The sequence below is a fragment of the Cynocephalus volans genome, chromosome 8 (assembly GCF_027409185.1).
Source record: "Cynocephalus volans isolate mCynVol1 chromosome 8, mCynVol1.pri, whole genome shotgun sequence".
NCBI lineage: Eukaryota > Metazoa > Chordata > Mammalia > Dermoptera > Cynocephalidae > Cynocephalus > Cynocephalus volans.
In genome coordinates this window covers 87,668,900-87,683,661 of record NC_084467.1, presented here as the reverse complement: position 1 = coordinate 87,683,661, position 14,762 = coordinate 87,668,900, and the positions used below count along the sequence as shown (strand labels likewise).

Sequence of the window (14,762 nt, the reverse complement as noted above, 5' to 3'; positions counted from 1 at the left end):
AATATTCATAACCAATAAAAAAATTTTTTTAAATAAGTAAAATAAAATGCAGAAACAGGTTTTTAAATTATTTTTCTTTTGAACTCATATTTTCGTTTCACTTCTCCCACAGAATTTTATCCCTAATGTAATATGTATATTTGTATTTAGATTCCTTTTACTGGCTATCCTCTTATATGTTTCAACAAAAATTATGTCTATAAATTTGATTTTCAAATAAAAAAAATTAAAGTGTAGGCCTTTCTTCTAATTTGGGACCAAACCATCCACCTACTGGTGTGAGGCTGGGTATGCATCTCTAGCAGGCACATCATAAACAAGTCACCAAATACATACCACACAGATGTGTCTGCCTGCTTGGCCCTGATCATCTGATGTCAGCAACTGCCCTGTCTGCTATTACACGGCACTGGGTATGTAAAAGGAAAAACGTCTTGCCTATTGTCATTTCAATGTTTAAGGGAGTCATGAAAGAAAAACAAAAGGCTGATAAATGTGAGCTGTAGAGAGGAAGTGGGTAGAAGCTGCAGTATTAGATTTTTTTGGTGGGGGTAGATACAAGTGATAGACCTAAGTCTAAATATTTGTTAGGCTGTGCTGAATTAGAGGGTGGGGACAAAATGTGGTAAATACGTATTGTGATTGCAACTCCATAGGGTAGTTCTTTTTTTGTTGTTGTTATTTAGCTTTTATTTTATAATCATAAACTTAACTCTTCAATCTGGTTAGACTTGTAAAGGAATAAGGAAAATATGGAACCCAACGAACTGTAGTGAGAGCACAAAGATGACAGGATATTGCGAGCAGATGGGGTGGAGGAGTACTCTTGTGAGCTGCAGAAGGAATGGTCTGGTGGTTAGGATACAACAAGCCAAATTAGAGTTGTCCACAGTTGGCAATGGTGATCTTCTTGCTGGTCTTGTCATTCCTGGACCCAAAGTGCTCCCTGGCTTCCATGATATTCATGCCATCTTTCACCTTGCCAAAGACCATGTGCTTGCCATCTAACCACTCACTCTTGGCAGTGCAGATGAAAAACTGGGAGCCATTTGTGGTGAGTCCAGCATTTGCCATAGACAGATGCCAGGACCTGTATGCTTCAGAATGAAGTTCTCATCATCAAATTTCTCCCCATAGATGGACTTGCTGCCAGTGCCATTATGGCATGTGAAGTCACCACGCTGGCACATAAACCCTGGAATATCTGGGAAAGCACGAACCCTTAAAACCAAATCCTTTCTCTCCAGTGCTCAGAGCATGAAAGTTTTCTGCTGTCTTTGGAACTTCGTCTGCAAACAGTTCGAAGGAGACGTGCCCCAAGGCTCGCCATCCACCGAGATGTTGAAGAAGACGGTGGGGTTGACTGTGGTTGTCAAAGAGAAACTCGGGATGGCTGCGTCTGCAAAGCCCTCCATAAGGTAGTTCTAAGCATGTCTGGGACCTGTTGGTAATGACAGATTTCCTTGATCTGAATAGATTTCTGAAGGTCAGAACATTGGATGACTGGTTTCTCTCACACAGCCTTTTTCTGGAATATCTGAAGGAGAGAGATTGAATATTGCTGGATATTTAATAATCTTGGGGGTGGGTGGAAGAGTCCAGAAATAAAAAATAAAAAACTATAATAATTTATGATGTCTAGATACTGAGTCAAAGCTATATAGAAATGAAAATAAGTGTCTCTTGATATGTATACTGTCTTCTTTTATCATCTTATGCTAAGGAAATAGACTATATGTGTCTTATGGATGTAGGTAGGAAGGCTTTGTAAACTTGCATACAATATTGGAGGGTTTCCTTTCTTACACGCCTCTCTCTCTGTCTTTATTTATTTTCCCAAATGCTTGTTAGGTCTAAAGCCTGGAAGAAGGCATGGGTACTGCTTTATTACTGTCTCCTTATTGGCCGATGCTAATGTTACAAAGTGTTGTCCCTTTTCTAGCAGACAGTGACCTTAGCTTGGCCTGACTCTCACTAATTAATTTGAAGCACTTTGATTGTTACTTTTATAAAGTCTTCTAGGGAAAGAAAAATGATTGGATAAAGCTGCCCACACATTAAGCACAGATTTTTGAAAGGAGGATAATTTTTTTTTTCTTTTGCTAACCTAGTAGAGAAATTAGCCTGTATATATTTGCCAAGCTTAATTTTTTTTCTACAACAGAGCTTACTTCTGGTGTCCCTGAGGATAGAATTTTAGACCTATTGGTGAGAGAATATCAACTTATCTCCATGGCTTGGATGGGGCTTAGGAGAAAAGGCACACTGAGGGAATTTTGACAAATTTAAAACTGGCTTTTAGTTTGCATGTTAAAAGATTTTTTAGTGTAAGACATTATGCCTTGCAAATAGTTAGGAAATAACTGTTTGAAACATTCCTCTAGTATATTTTTCAAAAGATTTACTTGTAATTTTGCAGGCTGGGCTGTAATTTTGAGTGGCCTTTTTGTAGATTGTGGAGTATTAAAATAGTCCAGTCCCCCATTTTATAAATCATGAGGCTCATTAGTGTTTTGAAGAAATACAAAATTGTCCCATGCCACAAAGTAATTAGAGCCTGAAATGATCTTTGTAGTGAAGCCCAAATTAAAATTTAGCTACAAGTTCTGCTAAATCCATTGGCTGACCTAATAGTACCCACTTTATAGGCCAACACTGCGCAAGAACATCATAATGAAATATAGAGGATTAATTCTGGTTTTATTTTTATTTTTATTTTTTTTTGCTACCCAATGCCTCTAAAGGAAGATAACATAAGTGGACATCATTTTATGCAATTAGAAAGGCACTTGGTAATATACTTTTAAATATATTAAATACATTTCAAAATGCACTTTGGAGAATATTTATAAGACCATGTTAATCTTTTATAAATTAAATAAATGTTTGAGAAACATCGCTCATGATTACTATTTGTAAATTCAATTTTTTTTCTATTTCTTAAACTTCCTTAAATTTGGACATATCTGTGTAATGGTGTGAGTGTAAATGGAAAGGCATATTTTGTAAAAGGAGAGTGAAGACTTAGCTAATAGAAGAAGAAAACAAGATAATATTTGGAGGTAGAACTCTTCATTGTAAATCTTTGAAAAAAAGGAATATAGCTCACAAAGCTACTGATGAAGGTGAGCAATATTTAAGGTATGGCATAGAATGACAGCCTACAATGCTGTTATGCTAAAACCTTTTCCTTTGTGACAGATTAAGAACTATGTCTGTCTGGTGAGTCAGGTTAATCAGTCACTATTCTTAAGGTATAAGCAAAACAGGTTTACTGATAATGTGCAATTAACTCCTCCCTTCCAATACCACAAAGTTATTGCTGATGGCACCAACTGGTAGCAGTGTTTCTTTACAAAGAGTTCAAAGCACTTCATGGACATTTTCTCCATTTCTATAGATCCCTTATCTTCTTAGATCTGTAACTATTCAGCCCACAGTCAGAGTTTAACCAGGGTTGTTGACTAATAGACTCAGTGTATGAGCTGCCACATTCCTGCCTAATGCTGAATTTGTCGCTAGCAAGAGATGCTTTTGGGTGTTCTGCTGGGATCTTCCTGCTCATCTCTCCATAACCTGGAATTACATCACCCAGCTCTTGGCGCTAACATATCTATATAAGCTCTACCACCCCCACACCTGGTGCTGTCCCCCATTTTCAGGGCAGCCCCAGGTTGTCCTCCATTTTGAGTACAGCCCAGCAGATTTCTTTCTTTAATAAAGCTTGATCGGTACCTGGCGTCTTGGCTCGCTTTCTTTCAAAAGGAAAATGGAAAAAAATTCTGCTTCACCCTTTTATGTCTTCCAGGTGATTGCAATTGGCACTACCAAAAATTTAGACCATAGAAGGATACTGGTTTAACTAGCACCTCTTGTAGATCTTGCTGCATTTTATCCTCTCACAAATCCATGAGGAAGTTAAAAGCAGTGATAACATTAAGCGTCAGATGAATTATTACTTAAATGTTGAGGCCAAAATTTCTGATAAAGTTTTCCAAATGTGTATAAAGAATCATTCTTATGGAGCTTGTCTCAATGAATTGTTCTTCATTTGCCATACAGAACTTTGTAAATATTTAACTTTCTTCAGGGTTTGGAATGCAAAGTGTTATTTATTCTAATGATTGGAAAGAGGCTTGGTATCTGCAAATAAAGATATAGTTGACAGAGAATGCATAGTACAATACATTTCTTTGTAAGTAGTAGAATGTGAAAGAAGAGAAAAAAGGAAGTGATTCTCAGAATGACTTGTCCCTCAGCAATGCCCATGAAGTAGTGTTCAAAGTAATAATAGCTTCTATTCACTGAGTGCTTACTATGTGAATGGCACTGTTTGGGCTAAGTGTTTTATGCACGAGTTCTATTCTCTGCAAAAGAACACTGACTAATAGAGGATGCAAATTTAATTGTATTGAGAATATTATTTACCTAACTTGGTATGTTATAATACGAAATTTTAAAATTTCTTTTAATGATTAATTCAAAGATCCTTGCGAATGAGTAAGAGAGGGAGAGAGCAGACTAGTTGTGAGATTCAGACCTTTGCAGAAAAACATGACTCATGCCATGTAATATAAACACGACTTTATTATTGTCTCCCTCAGCCCTGTTTCTGATATTCAATGAAAGCAATTATTTCTTGCTACTGAGTCAGAACTTGGATAGGTTCCCTAACATTTTTGCTCACGCTTAGGTATCAGCATATCTTACCTCCTCTTTTTTTTTTTTTTTTTTTTTAAACAAACCTAGTTTCAGTGAATAAAACAGAGTTACCAAGTTTCAGATGTTAACACAAACTAAACCTGATTTAACTTCAGATATTTTCTCTTTTTCCAACTCAGGCCTTCTAGTTGATAGACGTGGTAGGAGTGACATGGTTGGCTTCTGTCTTTCTATGCTTTGCCTTTTCCTCCTCCTCAACAATCTTCTCATCCCAGTTTTTGAGTTTGTTTCTCATGCTGTTGAGGTTTGGAAAGGCAGGAATAAGGAGACAGAAAAGGTCACAAATTGTTTCTTCTGGGCTGGGTTCATTTTCAAGGTGACTATCCCCAGTGGACATTTTTGTGGGTTCTTCTGGTATTCTCATCTCTGGAGACCTCTCACTTTTAGATTTGTCGACCTTGTCAGACCCGTCTCTATGTTGCATGGGTACTTGTGACTCCTTTACACAGTCCTTAGGAATCAAGGGTCTTCTAGCTTCTTGCTCCTGGGATTGCTTTCCTTCTTCAAGTGGCTCTACTGCACAGGACCCAATTTGACGCCATGCCAGCTCTCTCTGAGAACCACATCTGATCCAGCAGAAACACTCACGCAACCCTGTCCCAACAAAACTTTGGGAGGGTTGCTCAACTCCCAGAGAGCTACACTATTGAGGAGCCCGTCACACATCACTTTGGCTAACACCAGCTTCTGTGCCCACCAACTGTTGGGAAACACCTAGCTAGGCAAATGGTGCCTTCAAAGTCCTTTCACTATGCTAGACAGAAGTGAGATACTACCAGAAACTTCCCCGTCCTGGGTAAGTGGGAGGAAATTCAAAGCATGTCTGTCTCCATAGAAATCTCTTCTCCAATTCTTTTCCATTCATTATCTTTCTCTTTCCCCTTTTTATGTTTTCAAAATGAGTGGGATGACTTAGAAAGTCACTTCTCTAACTTTTTGGTAGAGACAAATTCTGCATATGGTGATTTGTCTCACACTCAGTTTGGCATCTGAAATAGATTGTACTGGTGCCTCAGTAGAAATCAAGGCAGGAGAAAAGTGCTTTGCAGCTCACATAAGCACAAGAAGGAAATAAATAAGCAAATCAAGTAATTCTAATGGATTTATTAACTGTAATTTCAGGGTTTAGTACAGCCCTGGGTACATAGAAAGTACCCAGCAAATGTTTGTTTGCTGTAGGAAGGGAAGAAGAAAGCCGATAGGTCACCTTTTATAATCTGTGCATGCACCCATACTCCAGTGCTCTACTCTCTGCCTTTAGCTTCTGCCAGATTTCGCCTTGATTTTGCTCTTAGCCCCAGTGGTCATGTTTATTCTGATTGTATTTTCTATTTCTCCTTTGGGTAACTGAGTATCTAACCTCAGTTATCTTTCTGAGTTCACATTTGCTACAGAAACTGGTTTTGTTAGAGGCTTATACTTTGATAATGAACTCTTACCTATCTTGTTTTCATTAATTTATCAAACAATTATTATTAAGAACCTGCCATAAGCCAAGCATTAAGTATGCACTGGGAAATACAAAGCTTAACCTACATAACTGATATAAGTGGCAGATGCTAAATGCTTTTTTAAAAATTTGTTTTATTGAAACATAATTGATTATACATATCTGTAGGGTACAGAGTTGAATATCAATACCTGTGTACAATGTGTGATGATCAATTCAGGATAATTAGCATGTACATCATTACGAAACATAATCATTCCTTGTGTCTCTTAACCAAAAAAATATGTGTTTGAATACTTAGTGATCCAGTATAAATTTTATTTATTTCATTGGTTATGCATATTCATGGTATACAAAGCTGACTTTCACCACTTGTGCCCAAGATGTGATGGCCAGATCAATACTATCAACATGCCCATTACCACAAATTGCGATTATTCCCAGTGTCCCCAACCCAATTAATCCTCAACCTTTCTCCCGCTCCTCTCCTCGCCCACCCCACTCTGCAACCCTAGGTGTGCTTTCTCCCTCTGTAAGTCCAACATGCTACTGTGTTTGTTCTTTCCTTCCTTCTTTCTCTCTTAGCTCCCACTTAATGAGTGAAGACGTGGTATTTTTCCCTCTGTGCCTGGCTTATTTCAATTTTCTCCAAGCTCATTCATGTTACTGCAAATGGCAGAATTTCATTCTTTTTTATGGCAGAGCAGTATTCCATGGTGTATATACACCACATTTTCCTTATCCAGTCATCTGTCAATGGACATTTAAGTTGGTTCCATATCTTGGCTATTGTAAATAGAGCCGTGATGAACATGGGAGTACAGGTAATCCCTTTGGTATGATGATTTCCATTCATTTGGGCATACACTCAGAAGTGGAATTGCTGAATTGTATGGAAGATCTATCTGTAGTTGTCTGAGAAAACTCCATACTGTTTTCCATAGTGGTTGTACTAATTTACAGTCCCACCAACAGAGCAGGAGCATTCCCTTCTCTCCACATCCTCGCCAGCATCTGTTATTCTCTGTCTTTTCGATTATAGCCAATCTAACTGGGGTGACATGACATCTCAATGTGGTTTTAATTTGCATTTCCCTGATTATTAGTGATGTTGAGCATTTTTTAAAGTACCTGTTGGCCATTTGTATGTATTCCTTAGAAAAATGTCTATTCAGCTCCTTTGCTTTATGAGGATTATCTCATTTAATTCTGACAATAAGCTCACATGCAGATGTCTTTATTATTATTTCCATTTTACAAATGAGAAAATTAAACATGAGAAGGCTAAATAGATTTCCCAGGCTCCTATAGGAGTAAGATGGAGCTGGTGGTCTAATTCCTAACCGACCAGCTACACAACTTCATCTACTTTATTCTCTTTGATATGTTGAATAATTTCTGTTTGCTTCCAGAGTAGTTAGTAGGTTAGCAGTGAGACTGAAATGGAAGCTGGTGATGGGAGCAAAACTCCCAGTGAAAAACATAAATATGTGATATTATGTAATGATAAAGAGCATTGGTTCAAATCATGGCTTCAGTATTTACTAGCTCTGCGTGTGTGTGCGCTTTACCCAGCTTTATTAAGGTATTATTAACAAATAAAAATGGCATATATTTAAGTGTACATATGAAGTTTTGATATATGTATACACCATGAAATAATTAAAACAAGCTAATTAACTTATCTGTCACTTCACATATTTACCATTTTATTGTGGTGAGAACCTTTAAGATTTAATCAGCAACTTTCAAGTATACAATCCATTATTATTAACTACATTAGTGTCACTATGTTATACAATAGATCTCCAGAAGTTGCCTATCCTATCTAACTGGAACTTTCTATCCTTTGACCAACATTTCCTCATTACCACCTCTCCACACATACACTGTGTGTCCTCTTTATGCCTTAATTTTCTAACATATTAAAAAGAAAAACTACTCATAGGGTTGTAGAGTGAATGAAACAGTGCATGTAAAAAATCTAATAAAGGATATGACACTCAGCAACCTTTCAATAATTTATAACTTTTATTTTTTGAAATTAATATTTTTTAAGGTATAATATATTAAAAATATTAAGGCTTGATTTTCCTTCTGAAAAAGTCCAAGGCTTTGCTATTAGTCAGATATCTAGAAATGAATATCTTTTATTATTTCTATTCTAGAGAAGAAAAAAATGATGCACAAAACTGCCAAAGTTTTGATTAAAGTTGCCTAATAATTAGTTCTTGTGGGGAACCTTAGCTGGTGGGGTTGGTTAGGTAAGGCCACTTGAAATAGGATCCTGAAAATCATTGTATTGGTTAGCTCAGGATGCCATAACAAAATAACACAGACTACGGAGCTTAAGCCACAGAAAATTATTTCTCACAGTTCTGGAGGCTGGGAGTCTGAGATCAGGATGTCAGCCTGGCTGAGTTCTGGTGAGGGCTGTTTTCCTGGCTTGCAGATGGTATCTTCTTACTGTGGCATGACATGGTGGAAAAAGAGAGCAAGCTCTCTGGTATCTCTTCTTATAAGGCCGCCGATCCTATTATGAGAATTTCACCCTCATGATCTCATCTAAACCTGGTTACTTCCCAAAGTCCTGATCTCCAAATATCATCACATTAGGGGTTAGGACTTCAACATATGAATTTTGGAGGAGACATAATGTGGTCAGTAGTAATTATGGTGAGTTGGTTGGATTTATTTGGAAGTGTCTGCAGTTTCTTAAGCAGCCAAGCATCAGGATAAGACTACAGTCAAGATTCAGGAAGATAACTGTGGGTGAATAAGGATGATTGAAGAGTGACTATGACTAGTGTTGTGGAAAGTGTGAACTGTGGATGAGGGAGCTGACTGTGGATAAAATGCCACTGATTTAGATTAAGGGTCTGGCAGTAGGATTCCGGAGAAAAGCACAAATCTAAGACTCATGAAAAAGGAAGAATCAACAAGTTTAAGAATCAACTACTTCATACAGTGGATGAAGGAGAGAGTGGCATTAAATTGCCTTTGAAGTTTCGAGGCTATACCATATGAAGAATTGTGGTGCTGTTGATAGATCCAGGGAACTTTCCCAGGAGGAACCCCGCTTCTGATGTGCCAAGGGTGGAGGGTTGAAAGAATACTCTGCTACCCCAGATATGTGGCACATGTGTATGTATGCATCTGTCTATGTATTCACCTAAATTACAACATCAGCTCTTACGTAGTTGAACTCTATCTTCAATATGAAGTGCTAACAGGAATAAATTGAGCCTTAAATGAATAACCTCAATACAACAAATATTTATTGAGCACCCTCTCTGAGCAGAGTCATGTGCTAAGAACACCGGGAGATACAAAGATTAAAAGTCCTTGCCACCTAAAAGCTTACAATCTAGTGAGGGGGGTCATGTATTTACATACCTTCAGTCTAAAGTAGACTAAGATATTTTACAATAGAGATAAAGAAAATGTTTTACATTAAATAAAGGTAAATTTTGTAGGGGGTAGAAGGTTGATTTAGTATTTGGAAGAAATTCTACTTGGAGGAAGTAGAGTTTGATTTAGTCCTTGAAAAATGGTTAGATGCAATAGAAGGAAATGGGGAGGTTATTCCAGAAAAAAGGCATAGCATGAGCAAAGACCCAGAGGTGAAAAAATGCAGAAGGGCATGGTTGAGGAAGAAGAGCAAAATACTATGGCATAAATATAAAATAGGTAGACCTGTATGGGAGAGGAAAGGCATCTGTTCTAAAGGTCGTGTGTTCTCCACAGGGCAATATCACCCCCAAGCTGGTAAAACATGTCTCTTACTTTTTTATTTATAAAGAATAGGTATACACACAATAAATAAGCAGACATATAGTATATCCGTGGTATTAAAATTGCATGGGGAGTCATTAGGAAAAAAATCTGAAGAAGCTTGTTAAGGGGATGATAATAGAAAAAAAGTTGAGAAACACTGCAATGGATTTTGGCAAAATGGTGAATTTTATGGAGCCCTTGAAGAAAGTAACTTGTCTTACCTCAGATCTGATTCTGGTCCATTTTACTGAGGTAGGGTATTGAATTGAGGGGACTCTAGGTAATTTGGGTAAAAATACTCTACAAACTGAAATTGGTCAATATAATTTTGGAAACTGTATATGAGGTAAAATGCAGAAGTTAGTTTTTTTCTGACTCATGAAAAGCATGACTTCCAAAGTAATTTTTTCTTTCCCCTTGATTTTAGCAGCTTGGCATTGTAAGTCACATGGATTGTGGAATGCTTTCAGAGCCCATTACAGTCATTAAGTAATGAGCACTCTCCAACCTCACCAATTCCATTAAGAGTGTTGTCATCACTTTCTAAACCCAAAGACATGGACCTGCCCTTTTAATATTACTGAACAGTTTGGTGGCAGAGCTTGGATTCAAGGCTATTGTTTTTATTTTCAGAGATGTGCTCAGTTTCCATTTAATGATTTTATGAGCAAATATTTATGAAAACATAAAAGGTGTAATAAATATAAATGCCAGGTCCCATAAGGCAAAATATTTAAAAGATTAAAAGATAAATTCACTAGTCAATGGAGAGTGGAGAAGTAGTATAATGAGAATTTGATTTAGAATAAATTCATGTAGTGATCTGATAGTCTAGCCTTGGCAAAAAAAAAAAAAAAAAAAACAACAAAAAAACACCTGGTCTTTTTATAATGTGTGTCCTCTTTGGGACAATAATACTATGTTCAATATCAACCTTCATAAAACTAAAGGTGTCTCACAGAAATAAGCAGGAAGCATGGTAAAGACAGTTTACATTTACCTTGGAGGAACAGAATCTACTGAAACCTGGTAGGAAAAAAAGAAGAATCAATAATAGTAGCAATAGGAATGTGTGATACATTGTATTACTGGTGATCAATACCTGCTTCCTTACCTTACTTAGGACAGGCTTGGTCATGTGACTTGCTCTGGCCAATGAAGGTTAGTGGAAGTGATCTGTGTCACACCCAGGCAGAAGTTTTGAGGGCTGCTTCAGACTTTGGTACATTCTGTGTTTCCCTGATGTGATGCTCACAGTGTTCCAGAAGGTAGCCACTCCTTTAGGCTAGTCCCAGAATGAGAAAAGGTGCAGAGTGGCAGTCAATCCACCATGACATGAGGCATGAGTGAGAAATGGACCTCTGCCCTTGTAAGCTAAAGGGATTTTGTTTGTTATTACAGCCCTGCCTTATCTGACTGCTACTGAAAGCTAGGCTGGCAAGATATCAATGTGTAAATACAATTCTGATGAGGCTGATTAATGAGAACTGTGGAGAATCCTTCCCTCTAGAGAAAACCAGCTGGAGGGAACTCAACAGGAGAGGCAATGATTATAATCTAATGGCCCTTCAATAGATAAGACAGTGCACTCACAGCTGGTTATATTTTATGTATGTATATGTTTTGTACATTTATCTACTTCAGTTAGCAAAGAGAGGAATAAACCTAATTGTTCAAAGGGGGGAAATAAGTAATAAAAATGGTTGCTTATTACTTTATTATTTTTCAACCTTGCAATGCAATTCACATTAATTTTCCTCCTTCACAAAGTGGGTAGTTTCAGGGAAGGAAAAGCCCAACACAATTTGTTTGGCTGTGACCTCAGGGTAGAGTTTTTCTATCATTCGCCATTCCTTTCAGTGTTCTATTTTACTATTTCCATTCCTCCACATGCATCACATTGCTTTTTGTGTTTTTTCCTTTTTTCCTTTGAGTGTGACCGCTGTCACTACACCTGCCCCTCTTTAATGTTATTGATTTGTGGGTAAGGAAGAACCCACCCAAGTGAAGTGAAGATAATGAATAGCTGACATTTATAAAGCACTCACTGTCATCAGACACTCTTGTAAGAGTTTCCCATGGGTTATCTCATTTAAATGCTCACAAAAATCCTGTGAGGTAGGTACTATTATTATTGTCATTTATCAGTATAGGAAACTGAGGCACAGAGAGGTTAGGCAACTTGCCCAAAGTTGTACAGACACTAAGTGACAGAGCCTGAATTTATGAAAGAACCTAGAAAGTTGGAATTAGAAGCCATGAAACCATTTTCCGGCCCTGAGTCTGCCACTAATGAGTGGTGGAAATTTGGGCAATTGAATATCTCTGGGCCTCACTTTTTCATGTTTCTAACAAGGGGGTTTAACTGGGGAAGTTTTTCAGCCGTAAAGCTCTATAAATCTATGAACAATTAAATGAATACAGTCAAATCATCTAATATATGACAAGAAGGATCTGTGACATATTGGAAAGGCCACAAGTTTTGGTGTGAACAAAACTGTGTGAACTCTGGCAAGTCTCAACCTGTCTAAACTGTTTCCTTGTGTGTAAATTGTCAGTAATACCCATCTCAGAAATTTGTTGTCATGTTTAAATGAGATCATATATATTGGGGTAATTCACCAATTTTAAAGAACAATATTAATAAAATAAATTGTCACTGTGTAAAAGATACTATACAACTATTCATTGAGCCATTCCTTCATCCACCCATCCATCCACCCATCCATTCATTAAATATTTATGAAATGCCATTGTAAAGGTGAAAAGTATAGTTTACTTCTCTTAAGGAGTTCACAGTCTAGGTGGGAGACAGACACACACACGAACAATTACCACACAATGTGATGAATGCACATGGGAGGCAGGTTTGGAACTCAGTTTGTATGAACAGCTTAAGGCAGCATGGAGCAGTCAGGGAGGCTTCACATAGGAGGCAGTATTTAAAATGAGATCCAAAGATGCAAAGCATATAAGTGTTTGTTGATGTAGTAGGAGATAGGCGGGGATACTCTGGAGAGAAAGCAGAATAGGCAAAAACATGGACCTGTGAGAGAGCAGAGCATATTCAAGGACTTACAGGTACGATGCTCTGTCCCCAAAGCCTGAAATGCAAACTTCAAGGTGAACAGGTAGGTGGAGCTAGATCATCAAGGGTCTTGTACACAGTGTTGAGGTTAGATTTTATTCCATAGGAGGTGTGAATCTATGGAAGAATTTTAAGGGGAGAGATGTGACTATATCCACACTCTAAAAAGTGCTGTGGAGGACAGAGCAGAGGGAACCAGAAGAGAGGCAAATTTATGGCAGTGGGGCAGGCTCTCCTGTTCACTGCATGGGACCACAGGCAGTCACTTGGCCACCAATAGTTCTAAAACTGCAGCTGTGAGAACACCCGAATTTGTGTGGGGTACCAGGTGGGCAGAGAAAGGGACTTTAGGGACAAGTGTCCATCAGTTATGTTGGCAAGGTTCACTCAGAGACAGCTAAAATTGTGTTGTTATTGGGAATTCACCCATACACACTCTGCACCCTCCTCTGTTCTGCTCTAAGCTGGCAGCCAGGGAAGCACCTGCAATATTAGGAGTATAATAGGTGGGTATGTAAAATTGACCTTACTTTGATCCTTACATTCAGTGTGATGTCCCCTTTAAATCCCAAATAGTATAATTTCAAACTGAAGCAAAATTGTCATGTTTGTGCTTTTTCTTTGTTCTATTCTATGTTTTCTAGTAGAAGTATCAGAAGGCGGGAAAGACAGGCCAAGAATTCTTAATTAATTTCTAACCCTCCCCTTCCATTGACCAGAATCAATAAAAACAAATATCCAAGGGAATAATATTTATATATCTTTCTATATGTATAAATACATGTGTATATCTTTCCACATAAATGAATTAAAATTAACACTTGTTCACAAAATTTGTGCCAACTCTGGAACCAGGCTGTCCGGTTTCAAATCCCGGCTCGACCTTGGACAAGCTACTTAATTTCTTTATGCCTCAGTTTCTTCAACTACAAAATGGAGAAAATTATAATTCCTGTAAATTCAAAGTGTTTTGAAGGGTTCAATGAATATAAAAGGCTTAGAACACAGTCTGGACCATACTAGCTTAAGCAGTGTTATTATGAGCCATGATTAATTTTCGTGCTGCTCAGGAAGCAAGCTTGCCTTCTTAGAGTTACTTCTAGAGACAAAAGTGTAAGATTTAAATGTAAGGCAAGCAAGAGGCTTGCCTTTATTCAGCGCAGAGTTGAATATAATCAAAGAACAGTGAAAGAGAACCTTAGAATTGGGAGGTCAATTGAATTCCTTAAAAGGAATTCCTTAAAACTCACCTCTCTAATTACAACTTCTGCACCTTGGACATTTGCAAACCACCCTTCTCCAGCAGAATCGATTTTGGTGTTGTCCTGTTCCCTGTTTCTATCTTCCCCCTTGGTATCAACTAAACCTGAACCTGACCCCCCTCTGATCTACAGATGCACCAGCACAGACTTGCTCTCTAAGTGTTAGAATTTCTGGGTCCTCACCATTGGCTAAATGCCACAGCACAGGAGGTATCTGTGTTACCTATAAATAGAGCTGTGTCTGGGTTGGTGCCAACTCTTCCTGCACCAGAAAGACTTAATAATCTCTTGGCTGATGACTTCAAATTGGCTTCCTAGCATAATGGCAATAATCAATAACATCAGCCTTAACTTTATTCCAGATTGCTAAGTCTTTGAACATACGAGATGGTTTTTATTAAAAGAATGAATTAATATATGAATACAGTAGGGATTTCCTCTCCTTAATACACAAAGTGTAAAA

General features: G+C 37.8%; 1 pseudogene; it reads right to left on the bottom strand.

Moving 5' to 3' along the window:
• Window positions 1-876: 876 nt before the first annotated feature.
• LOC134384218 (peptidyl-prolyl cis-trans isomerase A-like) lies at window positions 877-1,415 on the bottom strand (annotated as a pseudogene).
• Between the last annotated feature and the right edge of the window lie 13,347 nt (window positions 1,416-14,762).